The 15,855-nt window shown below is 35.8% G+C and overlaps 1 pseudogene; it reads left to right on the forward strand.

The window, feature by feature from the left end:
- Positions 1–1,076: 1,076 nt before the first annotated feature.
- Positions 1,077–7,693, forward strand: LOC137722165 (transcription factor bHLH99-like; annotated as a pseudogene).
- Positions 7,694–15,855: the final 8,162 nt, after the last annotated feature.

Here is a 15,855-nt window from a genome sequence, read left to right on the forward strand (position 1 = left end):
ATTTAGACTTGCATGACGAATAAATACCTTAGTTGCGCAAATATACTTTGTGCAATGAACACCATATTCGTCGCGCAAAATGATTCGTGTAAATGTCATCTTTATGATATGGTTTTAGTTGCAGAGACAGAAACTGCAGTAAAATTGTAGAATCCACCTCTGCACCTTATCCCCCTTCATTTTTCTTCAATCCGGCATCCATCACTTCCATTTTCTCTCAATTTCATCAACTAATACTCCCTCCATCTTCTTCTTTAGGTTGATTGAGGGATCTTGGTGTGTCTGGTAAACGTTTTTTTTTGGTAGGGTAAAAGTATTAATGTAAATTCATACTAATGCCATGAAATTCGTTGTCTATATGGGTATTGTGTGTGATTAGTGATTGGTGGAGAACGATTTGTAAGGTATTTTCTTCTTTTTATTTTTAAAAAATATCAAATTAATTAAATTATGTTGTTATGTTTATATTATGTTATGAAATTATATTTATATTATGTTGTTAAATTTGTACGTGACGTACAAATATGTGTTGGATTAGTTTCCCGTTCGAGGATTAGTTGGATTTTGTGCATAGATGCCAAAGTATGACTGCGGTCCAATTGATTCTTGAATTGTCCCATTATTTTGACAGTTTGGGAATGCAGAGTTATGACACGTAGTTTATGGTTGAAGGATTAGGTTTCAATTGTGGGGATCCATTTGAAGAACCGTACCGAGATGATGTTGAAATTCCTCCACATCGAAATCTAATCTGATGTAGCCATAAATTACGTGACATAACTTTGCATTCCCAAATGGGATATGACCCTTACCAAAGACATGAGGTAACAATATCATTTATTTGAAATTGTTGTGATTGTAGTACTGTTATTGTGGTTGCAGGAATTATGGACAGAATGTAGATACATAACCCAAATAGATGCGCAGACGAATACTTGGATGGAATCGAGGATTTTATTGATTTTGCACGTACACACAACCCGGGTGCAACTAGAATCCGATGTCTTTGTAGGAGGTGTAACAACACGTTAAGGGACACAATTGAAAATGTTCAATTTCATTTAGTAAGGAATGAAATGGTAGAGACCTATAATATTTGGAACCATCATGGGGAACAATCAGACAATGCTTCGTCTTCAAACGCCACAAGAGTGGGCAATGTTGAACCTAATGTGGATCCTAATGAACAAGTCATAGATATTATAAATGATGTTTTTCCATTTACATCAACAAACACCAATCAGGAAGGGGAAGATGACGTGCCTACACCAATGGACAGTGCATAATTCGAACGATATGAAAAACTATTAAAAAATACCAACCAAGCGTTATACCCGGGGTGTGAGGGTTTTTTGGTTCTCACGGCCATTGTGGAACTAATGCACGGAAAAATAAAGTATTATATGTTGAACAAGTGTTTCGATTACTTTTTGGGGGTTTTCAAGAGAATGCTTCCAAAGGATAATTGTTTGCCGAAAGACCATAGAAACACGCAAAAAGTGTTGAATGGTCTCAAATTGGGTTATGAAAAAATTCGCGCTTGCAAAAACAATTGTACTTTATTATATAAAGAGAATAAAACATTGGATAAATGCCTTGTATGCAACGAGACCCTTCTTTTTAGACCAATATTTGACTACTCAACGATGAGTACGAAACTCCTACTCAAAACTCTTCGCATTTGAATCATAGAGCTTTTTGCTTATAATAAAAAAAAATTCATATTATAATCCACCTTGTAAGATCATCTCTCTGAAAAAATGAATTAAAACTAAGGTTGTTTATGTAGCAAATACATAGACGATTAGTAATGCTTTTACAAATTCCATTTATTTGTTTTTATACAATAAAAATGACTAAACGACCTTCGTTTTCATTAATATTTCCCAAAAGCGCTCTTTGTAGAGTGATTTATAATATGAATGTTCCGATCATAAACACGAATTCTATGAATTAGCAGCAAATAGTTTTGAGCATGAATTACTATTCATCTTTTGAGTAGCCAAGTATTATTCTTCTTTTTTATAGGGAAGAAAAGGACTATAGGGTTTTAAAAAAGATTATATAAGAGGCTAGCTCACCTTGTCTACATAAAACAACCACAAACAAGATAGACCTGACCTTGAGACTCACAAAAGAGCAAGGCCAATTTCTCTCATCACTTTAATTAGGGCTGGGCACGGGCCGGGTCGGGCCCATTTTTGAAGGAACTGGACCTACCCGTTTTAAAAAGTGATGGGGCGGGTTGGTCCGGGTAGAAGGATTTTGAGTTTTGAAATCGAGTTTTACTTGGTTATTTACTGGACCCCTCCCGCCCTGCCCCATTGGTCCAAAGCTTTTTTTTTTTTTTAATTTTTTTTTATATAATTTATAAACTGAGAATAGGCATAATCTGACCCACAATCCGACTTCAACCACCGCGTCGGTTCCAGGCATGGAGACCTACAATCCGACCACGACAGGCATCCACTGCTTCGCGGGAGTGGATGCAATTGAGTTTGCTAATCGAAGGACAACAATGGAGGAGGCTCCGTTGTCACAGCTGCAGTCGAGGCTCCGTCGTTGCAACAGCCAATATCTGCGCCTCTCTCTGTAATCCACCCTTAAACCCATCAAAATGAGCAATCTTTTTTCTTCGGATCCCAAAACCCGCTCGGGTTTGATGGGTCCTCCGCCTCGTACAACCCAAACAAGGCCTCCCCTTGCTTGATGGTGCTCGCTGGGAACTGAGAAAGGGAGGAGGAACAATCCACAAGTGGTGATGGTGCTTGCCGGAGTGCGCCACTGTGGTAGAGGTCGTGGTGGGGTGTGGGTGTGGGTGTGGTGTGTCTGTGCTCCGAGAATGAGAGTTGCAGAAACGAGGAATGAGGGAAAACCGGAGAAGGTTTGAGAGATTAGAGGAAGGGGAAACACAGGGAAGTGGGGTGTGTGTGGAAATAACATTGAGATAAGAGAGAGAGAGAGACAAGGAGACAATGTTCTCGAGATTGAGAACTGTCACGGCCCACAGGGAGGAAAAAAAGGAAGTGGCCTGGGAGATAGTAATGTTTTTTAACTGGGATGTTACAAACGGGTCGGTCGGGGTACCCTTTTTTTTATACTTTTGGACCCGGCCCGTCCCTAACATTTCAAAGCCCCGCCCCGCTCCGGCTCGTTTCTCTTTTTAAAAATTAGGAACTGACCTATACCCGCCCCAAACCTTGATTACCCTCCCCGACCCGCGGTTCTTATACCCGTTTGCCTACCCTTAACTTTAATAATAAGGGTGGCACAAACGTTTCATATTGCCATGTAGACTAGATTTGTAAATTAAATTATGTGTCGTCAATAAGAAATAATCACAATAATCAACATTTAAGTAATAATCCAATCATTAATGTCCATTTTATTTAGTTTTCAAAATTTTATCTATACATTTAGTCTTCTTAACATTATCCATCTCATGGATACAACCATTACTAACCATTAATTACTATAAAAAAAAATAATAATTACGAAGGAGTAAACAATATAGCATTATAAAAATGAATAATATAACTAAATAATAGACAATAAGATGGTTAAAATACTTACGAAATGAGTACAAAAGGTGTCCTTCAAATAAACCTATTGGAGAGCTCCCTCAACGAAATAATAGTAATACTAAGTTTAAATAAACTGTTATTTTATATTATGATTTAGTAATATTTTTTTCACTTGTAAGTGATAAGTTTTAAGTTCGATTTTCGCTAAAAAACGAGTTTGAACAACATTATTGCTAGCTCATTATGAGACTAAGCCCACCTCTTCCCTTTTAGTATAAATAATATTGTTTGTTCAAAAAATATTCTAAATAAACTAATTAAACATACCGTGTTAAATTCTAAATTTGTGCCAAACACGTACAAGGTTTGCTACTAAACGTTGTGTCATATTTAATACTGTATTTACTAATATAAATATGGTACAATGTTCGCAAATAAATATGTATTTTTGAATTAAACAAAGAGATCTGTAAATAAAAGATCAAATACTGACATAATTAAGAAACATCCACATTAAAATTCAAAATATCGCATTGAGATGGAAAGATCGACATTAAAGTTTTAGTTGTTGGGGCCACGTTTTTTTCGTTCTTCACGATTCCCCTCTGAACCATGACCTTCTTTTCCATCATTTAAAATTGACAACCACAAATTACTTTAAAAAAAAAAAAAAAAAAAAAAAAAAACTTACTTGTCCATAATCTTTCGAATCCGGGTGAATCCAAAAGCAGCCGCCATCAAACTCCGGTGCTTTATTTCTTCATGGTGTTTAATGGAATTATGGTGTTGAAGATGAGTCATACGTTGATGGGCGGAAGGATCTTGTATGAGTTTATAAGAGGTTGAGTTACTCTCCATATTGTCAGTTGGTTTCATTGTTTTAGATTAGGTTGTTCCACGTGGGAAGCTAAACAGCCACACGCGCTCTACGTTATTCCGTTGTGTTGTTCACGTGTTTCGCTTGAAAATTCGCCACATGAAGTGCGTGTTGAGAATAAGTCCTACATTGATAGGAGGAAAGATCTTTATATAACCTTATAAGAAATTAAGTTACTCTCCATATTATCAATTGATTTTATGGTACATGCTTAACTTTCTTCGCATGGTGGTGGTGTTTGATGGAATCATAGTCCGGTTTGAATCGGACTTGGCTGGCTACAACCCAGACGGACGAGAAAGAGACAAAGGACACCGTCACGCACAAGTGCGTTGTTCGAGTACCTAAAAACCCCTCAACGAATTTAAAGATGTTCCTGGACATTTTTTCCGGCGTTGTCGGCAGTATAAAGGTAGGGGTTTGGTATTCTCGAACCCTAGTGACTCCGTTCTTCTAAATATATGATAAAATAATAATAATAATAATAATAATAATAATAATAATAAATAAATAAAAACAGATAACTAGAGTTTGTTTGTTTGTTTTTTTTTTTTTTTTTCCTACTAATTTAAAAACAAACAGGTAACTAGAGCTTAATCCTTAGATAAGGTCCATTTTTCATTAAAACCTAGTGTTAGATTAAACATGTATCTTCCTTTTGAAAGAAAAAAAAAAAAGTTCCTTTGACTTTATATGCGACTTAGCAATTTTCCATCTATTACCGAAATCAGCTAATTTCAAGCCTAATTTTGTCATGTATATAGATAACAACTACTCTGCATGTTGATATGTCCAGAGAGCTGGATTTATATACTTGTAGAATTCTATACGTATACATATTTGTATATATTTGTGTACTTATAGCTTTGTCTCTACATATCTATCTGTGTACCTATAGCTTTGTCTATACATATCTATTTGTGTACCTATTTGCGCACCTACTTGAATAACTCTAGGTGTTGGGTAAAGTTTTCGTTGAGTATATATAATTCGTATTCGAGGAAGCGGAGGACATGTCCACGAGTTCTAGTCAACTATTTTCTACCCCAAGTCATATAAGAGACTTTAAGTAAAAACAAACCTTGAAAAATGGCTCACATCCGTGGTAGATATATTTTTGCTTAAATTTTATCGGAAAGTAATGAAGATGGTACATACACACCACATCATGAGTTTGGGTAATATTTGCACACACCTTCAGGTAACTTAATTGGCAATCTCAGTACTCACAGACATTGAGAAATGCTTTCAATTGATCGGATGGTTAAGAATGATTGTATATTCTGGTATTTCTGTTAATTAGTTTCTCATATATTGTCCATCTAGTATCTAACATGTGATCGATTTGAGAAGAATACAAAAAGACTTCTTTTAAAAGTATTAAAAGAACATGCAGCTCCCTTTTATATATTTCATAGAGAGTACCTATAAGTTAGTACCACCTATTGGATAAGTAGTGCAAGCATCAAAAGAAGGCGCAGACTCATTACAAAAGAAAAGGAGGATGGATTTCTCGACAAAATTGTTTGTATAAAGCCCAAACTTCGCCGGAAGCGCTGCCATCAGTGCATGCATGAACAACTTTAGAAGAGCTCAGCATATTTTTTCCTATACAGATCTGCATATCTAAGTATAAGTAATGCGATGGATATAAAGTTTTCTGCAACAGATTTAATTCATTGTACACATTAATCAACACGTTACATCCAATGGTTCAAAGGAATGATGCTTGACATACATTTTCATAGAATTTTCCATCTTTTTTCCTCAAGATCCATTTAGTTCCACTACTAACAAAGACCTCTACAGCTTGTTAGGAGGAAATTTGAGCTATGTCGATGATGATCAGCAGCAAGCCTCTCTTGATTTTCTCGGCTACCAAACAGACCAGAATTACCCTACCTATGGTACTATTTATTCCTCACCGCCTTCAATGGTATCACACTTCAATGAATTGCACCTCTCCAATCCAAATCCAGTTGCCAGCACTATGAACCCTACTGGTGATCAACCCAAATTTCAACTACCATTGGAGGACACAATCAACATGTCTAGCAGTACTCGTGCGAAATGACATCGTGCCAAGTGTAAAAAGAACGAGGAGGAGATTGAGAACCAGGGAATGACTCACATTATGGTTGAGCGCAACAGAAGAAAACAGATGAATGAGTATCTCTCCGTTCTTCAATATATAATGCCCTAATCGTACGTCCAAAGGGTACTAGTTGCATATACCTTCCTACTACTTCTTTGTTAATTTCATTGTTACTTTTTTGGTAAAGTTAGAAGTCGTTTGATAACAATTTCATTTTATTTTTCAGTTTTTTATTTTATATTCTGAAAAATAATTTTTTTTGATAATTATTTTCAGCTATATATATATATATATATATATTTTTCAAAAGATAGATTTTATTAGATTAGCAATTGACGAGGTTTGAACTCACACCGTTATACAAGGACTTAACACATTTCCACCATTGTGAGAAAGGGCCACTTGCCAGCTAAAAATATACTAGACCGACCAAAATATGTGACATTTTGGTTGTGTTATATTAGGGTGATCAAGCATCAATCATTGGGGGTGCCATTGTGGAGGAGATAGAGCAAGAAGTGCAATTCCTTGGCGTTCCAAAGCCAAATGATCGTCCGCCTTTTTCCGAATTCTTTACCTTCCCACAGTACTGTCACCGAGGTCTACTAGTGATCATGAGTCTACGGTGGCCGCCATGGCTGAGGTACCACTGCTCGAGTGCAGGTCGAGCAGTATCGCAGCTGAGATAGAAGTGACAATGGTGGAGAGCCATGCAAGACTCAAAGTAAGATCCAAAAGGCTCCCAAAGCAGCTCTTGAAAATTGTTTCTGGGTTGCATGATATGCACCTTACCGTTCTCCATCTCAGTGTTTTCACCGCTGATGATATTGCGCTCTATTCTCTCAGCCTCAAGGTAATTGGAAAATCAATTCAAAATTTAATTTAGCGAAAAAAAATTTAGAAGATTAAGATGAAGGAGTTTGTATATGTTTTTGTGATGAATCTTTAAAAATTAAGCTGGTTGAAGATGAATGCATGCTGACTTCAGTGGATGAAATTGCAACAGCTGTCCATGAGATGCTAGCTAGGATTCAAGAAGCAATGCTGGATTTGAACTGATTCAAAACCTCGCTTTTAATTAATCAATTGCCTTTTTTTTCTTTCTAAATTTAATTATACCCTATGATGTGATAGACTCATATTTAGGTGTTTCTTCTCTGGTTGTAGACCGCTACCCAAGTCATTCGGTTAATGTTTTCCTTAATTTCAATTTAAAAAACTCTTTTCTTTAGATATAAGAGACTGAGAGTGAGACTTTTCTCTCATTTCATCTTTCTCTTTTGTCTGTTTTTCTTTTTAAATTTTTAGAACATCAATCCTAGCAAATTTTTAGGTCATAAATTGTTAATGAATGTTAACAATTAAAAATAGTGTGTACAGAACTTGGAAAAATGGTGATTCGTGTCGAACTTGTGTACTTAACCCATTGTTCTGCAAATCAGTAAAATTGTGTGATCTAGTGGAGAAATGAATTAATCACATCTAATAGAAAAATAACACGAAGATGGTAGGAAACCGACTCTTGGAGTTTCTTTTTGGGTGTCCGTCAACCATGGACTTTTGAGACTACTTATGAGCTACCTGTAAAGACTGGTGTGCATCACACTAGCAAAATATAGCATGTTTGTGACCTCTCTTCCTAGATGCCTACGAAGTCCAACATAAAAATAGGTAATCGCCACTTAAAGCATCTCCAATGCTAGTCCTCAAAGCTGTCCTTACCACCGTATAGACCCTACAAATGAAAAATAATGCAAATTGAGTCCCTAAAGTATAAGGACACATTGGATACATAAGACAAGTCCCCACATATAAGGACAATATAGAGACCAAAGTGGTGGTGCCAATAGGGCTTTTTGAATGGAAAACTTGGCCCACCCATGTGCAGATTCCTTGCTGTTGTGCTGCTGTGCAGCTGCATGCATGGTCCCACAAAATTTTCTTTTGTTTATTGAAGAAAATCAAGAAAAATCAATGGTCCTGATAGCTTTTCGGTTTTCTTTTGTTTTTACCATCTGTGAAAGTAACAATGATTTTAGGTCTTTTAGTCCTTAAATTTAAGGACTATTATAAGGACACCTCCATTGAATTAATATTCTTTTAGAGATAAGTATATTCTTTTTTAGTCTTTAAATGATGGTTGGGGAATCTCTAAATAGATCTAGCTCTCACTGCTAAAAAAATCTCTCTGTTATAATTTCTCTCAAACTATCTTTCTAACTTAAGCATTAAAGACTCTTTGTCAGATAACCTGTCATTTTTCTGGTGTTTGTTAATTAGACTCATGGTTTTTTTTGTTTGTAGGTGGAATCTTAACAATTCAACCTTAGACGAAATTTGCATCCACACCTCATATTAGTGGGTTATTGTTGTATTTCCATGTACTATAAATCCCTTCATATTTTAATTAGATTTCATAGTTTTTCCTAAACATTTGTGCATCCCATTGTCTTTTTTTTGGTCAGTTTTCTTACATATTGTTAATTCATCACATGACATCTATTAAACAAATGGTTCAATTTTTGAACACTGACAAGTATCTATTGAACTGATGACACCACTAAAATTATGTCTTAATTGCAAGAAAGAATCTATCCTTCCACAAGTTGATGCCCATCTTAGAATAATCCTACAAAATGCTTTGTTTTTTATTTTTGATCATGAAGACAACTTTCATTACAACAAAAACTAGTACAAGGCCAAAAAAGAACCGGGTAAACAACTATAGAGAAAGTAAAAGGCCCAAGCAAAATAAAAGTAGCAACCCAAGATACAATGGGAGGTCCACATAAGTTTATGCTTGAAGGCCACAAAAAACAAACAATGAAAAACCATAATCTCTAGCAGCAAAGACCATACCACAGATGCCGTCACATCCTCAGAGAAAGTCAAACTCTGAACCGAGAAACTAAACACCAGATCCAAATCCTTTCACAAACCCCTACAAATATATAAAAACAAAGTAACATATGGGTAGAGAGTGAGGTTAAGGGGTATGTAAAATACCCAACACTTGGCCTCAATGGGGATCCAGCATGCCGGTTGGGGAAGGCAAGTGATGGAGAGAAATGGATTTGATATCCAATTTCTGATCTGAGCCTGCCGATTCGATCACATGGTGGGATGAGGATGAAGTATCACATCTAGGGATGAGGGATGAAGGGAAATTAAAAGACAGAAAGCAGTAAAAACAGGCGAAAAACGTTGGACAAAGGGCATGAAGCCCAAGATAGTTGAGACTCAGCTCAAGGAAAACTAAGATTAAACTCAGGGGAGAACCAAAAATTAAAAAGGAATAGAGAAAACTAGAAAATGCGAAGGAAGATGAGGAGGGAAGCAGGGAGGGGGAAAGAGCAAAGGAGATGAGAGGGGAGGAAAAGAAGGAGATGGCAAAGGAGAGAGAAAATAAGAAAATTCAGAAGGAAATAAAGAAGAAAGAGGAAAAGAAAAAAGGAATGAAGAAAAAGAGGAAAGGTGGATGCCTCCACCACCCAAGCCAAAGACTAGGGCCGGCGGCAAAAATTGTTGGAAATGTCTTTCACAGAGAGAATTTTAGAGAGAGAAAATGGTACAAAAGGTTTTGTCAACCAAGCCTAGGAAGCAAAACCAAAAAGCCATACTCGAATGATGACTCCAATAGAGCCATTTGTTCATACTTTTACAAATAAAACCATTTGTGGAGTTCAAGCAAACTGCTACTCTTGGATATATGTTGATCACTCCAATAGAACTATGTGAGTCCCAAAGAAGTACACAAGACAATTAAGCTTTCGGTTAAATCAAGTAATGAGGAAGATGTAAGAACTTAATCATAGACCATTGACACGCCAATTGAATTACCTACACACTAAAACAAACCAAGCAATAAGTCTATGACCAAGAACAAAGATTGATGTGAACATACCTGCAGAATTCGAACTCGAAGAAGCCATAGCAGCTTTAAGAAACTTCACATCCATTAATCTTGAAGTTGAAGTTCTTTTATTGTTCTTGGAGAAAAACACAGCTGCATTATTGTCACAAAACATTTTTAAAGGCCTTTTAACTGAGTCAACAATTCTTATCTGAGCAACAAAATTTCTCAATCACACTGCCTATTTCATTCCTTCAAAACATGCAACAAATTCAGCCTCCATGGTAGAAAAGGACTCTATTGTTTGCTTAGCACTTTTTTAGGAGATAGCACCACCATTTAGCATAAAGATGTAACCCTTAGTTGATTTCCTCTCATCTACATCCCCAACAAGGTTTGAATCTGTAAACTCAATCATCTCCAAATTATCATCTCTGCCATAAACTAAATGATAACCCTTTGTTCTTTGCATATACCTCAATACCTTCTTTGCAGCCACCCAGTGAGATTCTCCTGGATTTGATTGAAACCTTCCTAACATTCCAACAATAAATGCTAAGTCCGGCCTTGTACAAATGTTAGCATACATAATGCTTCCAACCAATGAGGCATAAGGCTTCAACTTCATTAACTCGATCTCATTCTTATTCTTTGGGCACTGATCTCTTGTAAACTTGTCACCTTTATTAACTTGAACGTTTGCCTTGTTGCATTTCTCCATGTTGAATCTATTCAATACTCTTTCAATACAGACTTTCTGAGACAGTCCTAAAAGCTTTCTTTTTCTGTCTCTTGTTATCTCAATCCCTAAAACATAATGTGTTTCCCCTAAATCCTTCATTTCAAAGTGAGTACTTAAAACAGTCTTGGTTTCTTTAAGCAATTGAATATCTAAACTTGCAAGCAGAATGTCATCCACATACAAGACCAGAAAAATGAACTTCAATCCCTTGTGCTTTAAATAGATGCAATCATCCATATTGTTTTCAACAAAACCATGAGCAGTTACCACCAGATCAAACTTGAGGAACCACTACCTTGATGCCTGTTTAACTCAAAAGATTGACTTATTCAATTTGCAAACCATGTTTTCTTTCCCCCTTTCAATAAATCTAAGAGGTTGCACCATGTATATGTCCTCCTCTAGATCACCGTTCAAAAATGCAATTTTGACATCCATCTAGTGTAGTTCCAGATCAAAATAAGATGTCAAAGCCATGATGATCCTCATAGAGTCTTTGGAAGACACTAGTGAAAATGTGTCATTGTAATCAATCTGTTCTCTCTAAGTGAAGCCCTTGGCTACCAACTGTGCCTTATATCTCTTTATTCTCTTTGCAGCATCCCTTTTAGTTTTGTAAACCCATTTGCAAGCAATTGGTTTTGTTGCAGAAGTGGAGTTCACAAGTGTCCAAACCTTATTTTTGAACATGGAATCTAGCTCTTCCTCCATTGCTTTCTTCCATAATGCAACTTGAGGACATTGAATTGCTTGCTGGTAGGTAACAGGATCATCAATGTCCCCTATGTCGAATTCTGCTTTTTAACTCTACTGGACTTCCTCAAATTCAATTAATCACATACTGGACTAGTCTCTCTATCAATATGAGAACTTTGAGCACTAAGAGATATATCTTGTGCATAAGAAGTACCATCATGTTCAGCTTGCATATCAGCACCTATATCGAGTGTCATCTCTTCATCAAAATCATCTCTCTTTGCATAATTTCTTGACAACACTGAGATGTGATATAGTCCATTGGAATTGAACCATCAAGTTGTTCAAATTCTTCAAACTCAAAAGTATCTTGTACTAGATCTGATACATCTTGGTCTTCTAAGAAAATTGCATTATGAGTCTCTTGGATTCTTGTCTGTGCTTGAGGACAATAAAACTTGAAACCCGTAGATTTGTCAGAATACCCCATAAAATAGCATGAACTGGTTCTAGAATCGAGCTTCTTCTCATTTGGATTGTAAAACCTAGCTTTTCTTTTGCAACCACACAAGAAAATGATCAAAACTTGGTGTTCTGCGAATCCATAGCTCAAAATGTGTCTTTGGTACTGACTTTGTAGGTACCCGGTTGAACACATAGTTAGATGTCTTCAATGCTTCTCCCCACAAGAAACCAGGTAGCTTTGACCTAGAAATGAGACTCCTAACCATTCCTATCAAGGTTTGATTTCTTCTCTCTGCTACTCCATTCTGTTGGGGTGTACCTGGAGTAGTGTACTGGGCCACAATACCTTGCTGCTCAAGAAATTATGCAAAAGGACCATTGTGTTGCCCTGCCTCAGTGTGCCTGCCAAAATAGTCCCCTCACCTATCTGATCTAACAATCTTAATTACAAGGTTTAATTGTTTTTCTACTTCAATTTTAAAAATCTTGAAACATTCAAGGACTACTAATTTTTCTTTTATAAAAAATATGTGACCATGTTTGGAGTAATCATCTATAAACCTCACAAAATATGAATTTCCACAAATGATTTTAACAGGAAAAAGTCCACAAACATCTATGTGTATAATCTCAAGTAAGTATTTGCTTCTATTAGTATCCATTTTCCTAGCATTGGTGGTTTTTCTTTTCATACAATCAATGCACTCAGATGCACTGTCAAAATTCAAAACAGGTATAAAACTCAACTTTGACAATTGCATGATTCCATCCTTCGAAATGTGTCCTAGTTTTTTATGCCATAACATATAAGAATTATCAAAATTATGCATTCTTTTGGTAGTTTTGTTCAAAATACTTAACTCATTGTTCAATATTGTGCACTACATTTTCCACAAATGATCATGTAAAATAGCCTTTCCTATTAAAGACCCTTTACTGAAAAATTTCATGCATTCTTTATTACCTATGAAAGTGATACCTTCATTTACTAACTTAGATGCAGAAAGTATGTTTCTTCTCATTGCAGGCACATACAACACATTGGACAATTCTAACACAAAACCAAAAGACAATTTGAGTTTTACCCTTCCTATAGACTCAACTGTGACTCTGGTTCCCTCACCAACATAAACATTATATGTATTTGCTTGTTTTTGTTTCTTAAAACCATGTAGTGAATTTGTTATATGCACAGATACACCAGTATCAAACCTCTAAGAATTTGCAGGAATTTTAATGAGATTTGATTCCTCACAGACATATACATTAGTCTTACCCTTAGCCCTCAGCCATTCCTTGAATAATTCACAATTTTTCTATAATGACCTTTAGTTTTGCAATGGCGACACCTAACCTTTTCTATGTTTTTAGTTTTGACCTTAAAATTGTTAGACTTAGAGGAGTCGAAATTCTTAGCAGGCGCATAAGATTTATCAACATATTTGGGTTTAGAAGTTTTACCAGAATTTCTAATAAAGTCCTTCCTTAATGTTTGCACAAAGTTGACTGCCTCAACTTCTTTTCCTTTGTCCATCTTCTGTCAATTTTCCTCTTGAACACATTGAGATATAAGCTCATCCACATCCATGACTTATCTTGAGTATTGTAGTAGACTTTCAGTTGACTATACTTTAAAGGAAGTGCTTGTAGGATCATAAATACCAGCTGTTTTTCACAAATATTCATGTCTAATGAATTAAAATTTTCAATCGCATCTGTCATCTTCATAATGTGATCTCTTATTGAATCACCCCCTTCAAACTTGTAAGTTGTGAGAAGAGTCATATACTGAGCAATTTCAGCTTTTTGTGATTCCTTGAACTTGTTCTCAATGGCCTTGAAATAATTATTTGCAAGATCACAACTTTTGATGCCTCCACACATGGTGTCTATCATCCCATTTTCCAAAATTGACAATGCCACTTTGTTAGCTCTTGTCCATCTTTCAACCCTAACTTCTCAACCTTAGTACTCTTATCAATAAAAGGTGCAAGTTGTGGTGTATCCAGTACTATGTCATACTCATTCAGTGTCAAAAGCAATTCAATTTTCCTTCTCCACTTTTTGTAATTGCTTCCACTAGTAAGTAAAGGCACAACAACCAAATTCATTGTTTTTAGTGAAACTGCAGAAGACAGCAATGAAATCAACACTTTGAATCTTTTGGGATTCATGATTTCTATCTATTTCACCATGTAATCCTCATCATGAGTCAATTTTGTCATACACATGGTCTTATATCTTAACAAGGATGGCCATACATAGAGCAAATAACTCACAGAAGATTGCATCCAGGAATCACATTCGAACGTACAGATTCATGTTATATCACACCATACATATATCAAGAATAAAAAATTCAATAAACTCAATATAAAACAGTAGCGGAAACTTGGAATAATGGTCAATTTAGTTTATTGTTTTTGATACCCCTGATTCGGATCAGCACGATCCTAGTCTAAATGTCAATTATATGCAGATACATGGCATTCTTTCATTCAAAATAATTTTAATCTAAATATGAGTTTAAAGTCATAAACATACCTTTTGGAGCAATCGAAAGATGTATAACCTTAATCCAAAACATGAATAAGATAGATCGAGAAAAACTAGAAGTATAGAGTGTTTGAATCAATATAATTTGTAGAAACAAGAAGGAAGGGTGCAAACCCAGAAAACATAATGGTCGAAATGTCAGAAACCCTTTTTTTTTTTTTTTTGTTTTTTTTTCAGACAATGTCGTTTCTACCTATATTCAAAACAAAGTTTAAACGGTGTTGTTCTTCCTATATTCAAGAACAAGGTTATGCGTTTCTGGGTTTGATAAACTTTACGTTTTCTTGGCTTTTGTTTCAGATTCTCGTGTAAAACCTTGAACTCAATGACAGTGTTCAACTTATGCTCTGATACCACATATAAGAACTTAATCATAGATCATTGACACACCAATTGAATTACCCACACACTAAAACAAACCAAGCAATAAGTCTATGACCAAGAACAAAGATTGTTGTGAACATACCTGTAGAATTCAAACTCGAAGAAGCCATAGCAGCTTTACAACCAATCAATCTTCTCCTCTCTACAAAACAAAAGTGCTCTCTGAACAATAGGTATTCAGTACAATATGAGCAGCGTATTTGCAAAAGCAGTGAATGAGGTTCTATATAGTATTAATCCAACTCATTCTCCTATTAGAACTCGTGTGGAACAAACCTTATCATACTACAATTGTATAAGACCAATCCGTGCAGAATCCAAAACCCTCACACAATGCAGTACCAAAATACTTACAATCCTACAAGGAAAATGATTTATTCTAGCACACTGCCGAGACAATTCCAACCAAGAATTCATTCAGTATTTTAGCCAACCCTCAATCATGTTTCATACTCATACTCTAACAGAAGAATGAATTTATGACTTAGGATTTGGAAAGGTACATGTGGTTTACTTCTAGTGTGATCGAAAAAGAAAAAGAAAAAGTACAGTCAATTTGCATACCGCGTGGTTCATAGGTTCACTTGGAGAGCGTTGTTTATTGTGGTGTGGACATGTTTACAATTAAGCATGAGGTGGAGGTTTAGCGCTGTTTTGTGTTAG

Source organism: Pyrus communis, chromosome 4 (genome assembly GCF_041283825.1).
Source record: "Pyrus communis isolate YQ-2024b chromosome 4, ASM4128382v1, whole genome shotgun sequence".
NCBI lineage: Eukaryota > Viridiplantae > Streptophyta > Magnoliopsida > Rosales > Rosaceae > Pyrus > Pyrus communis.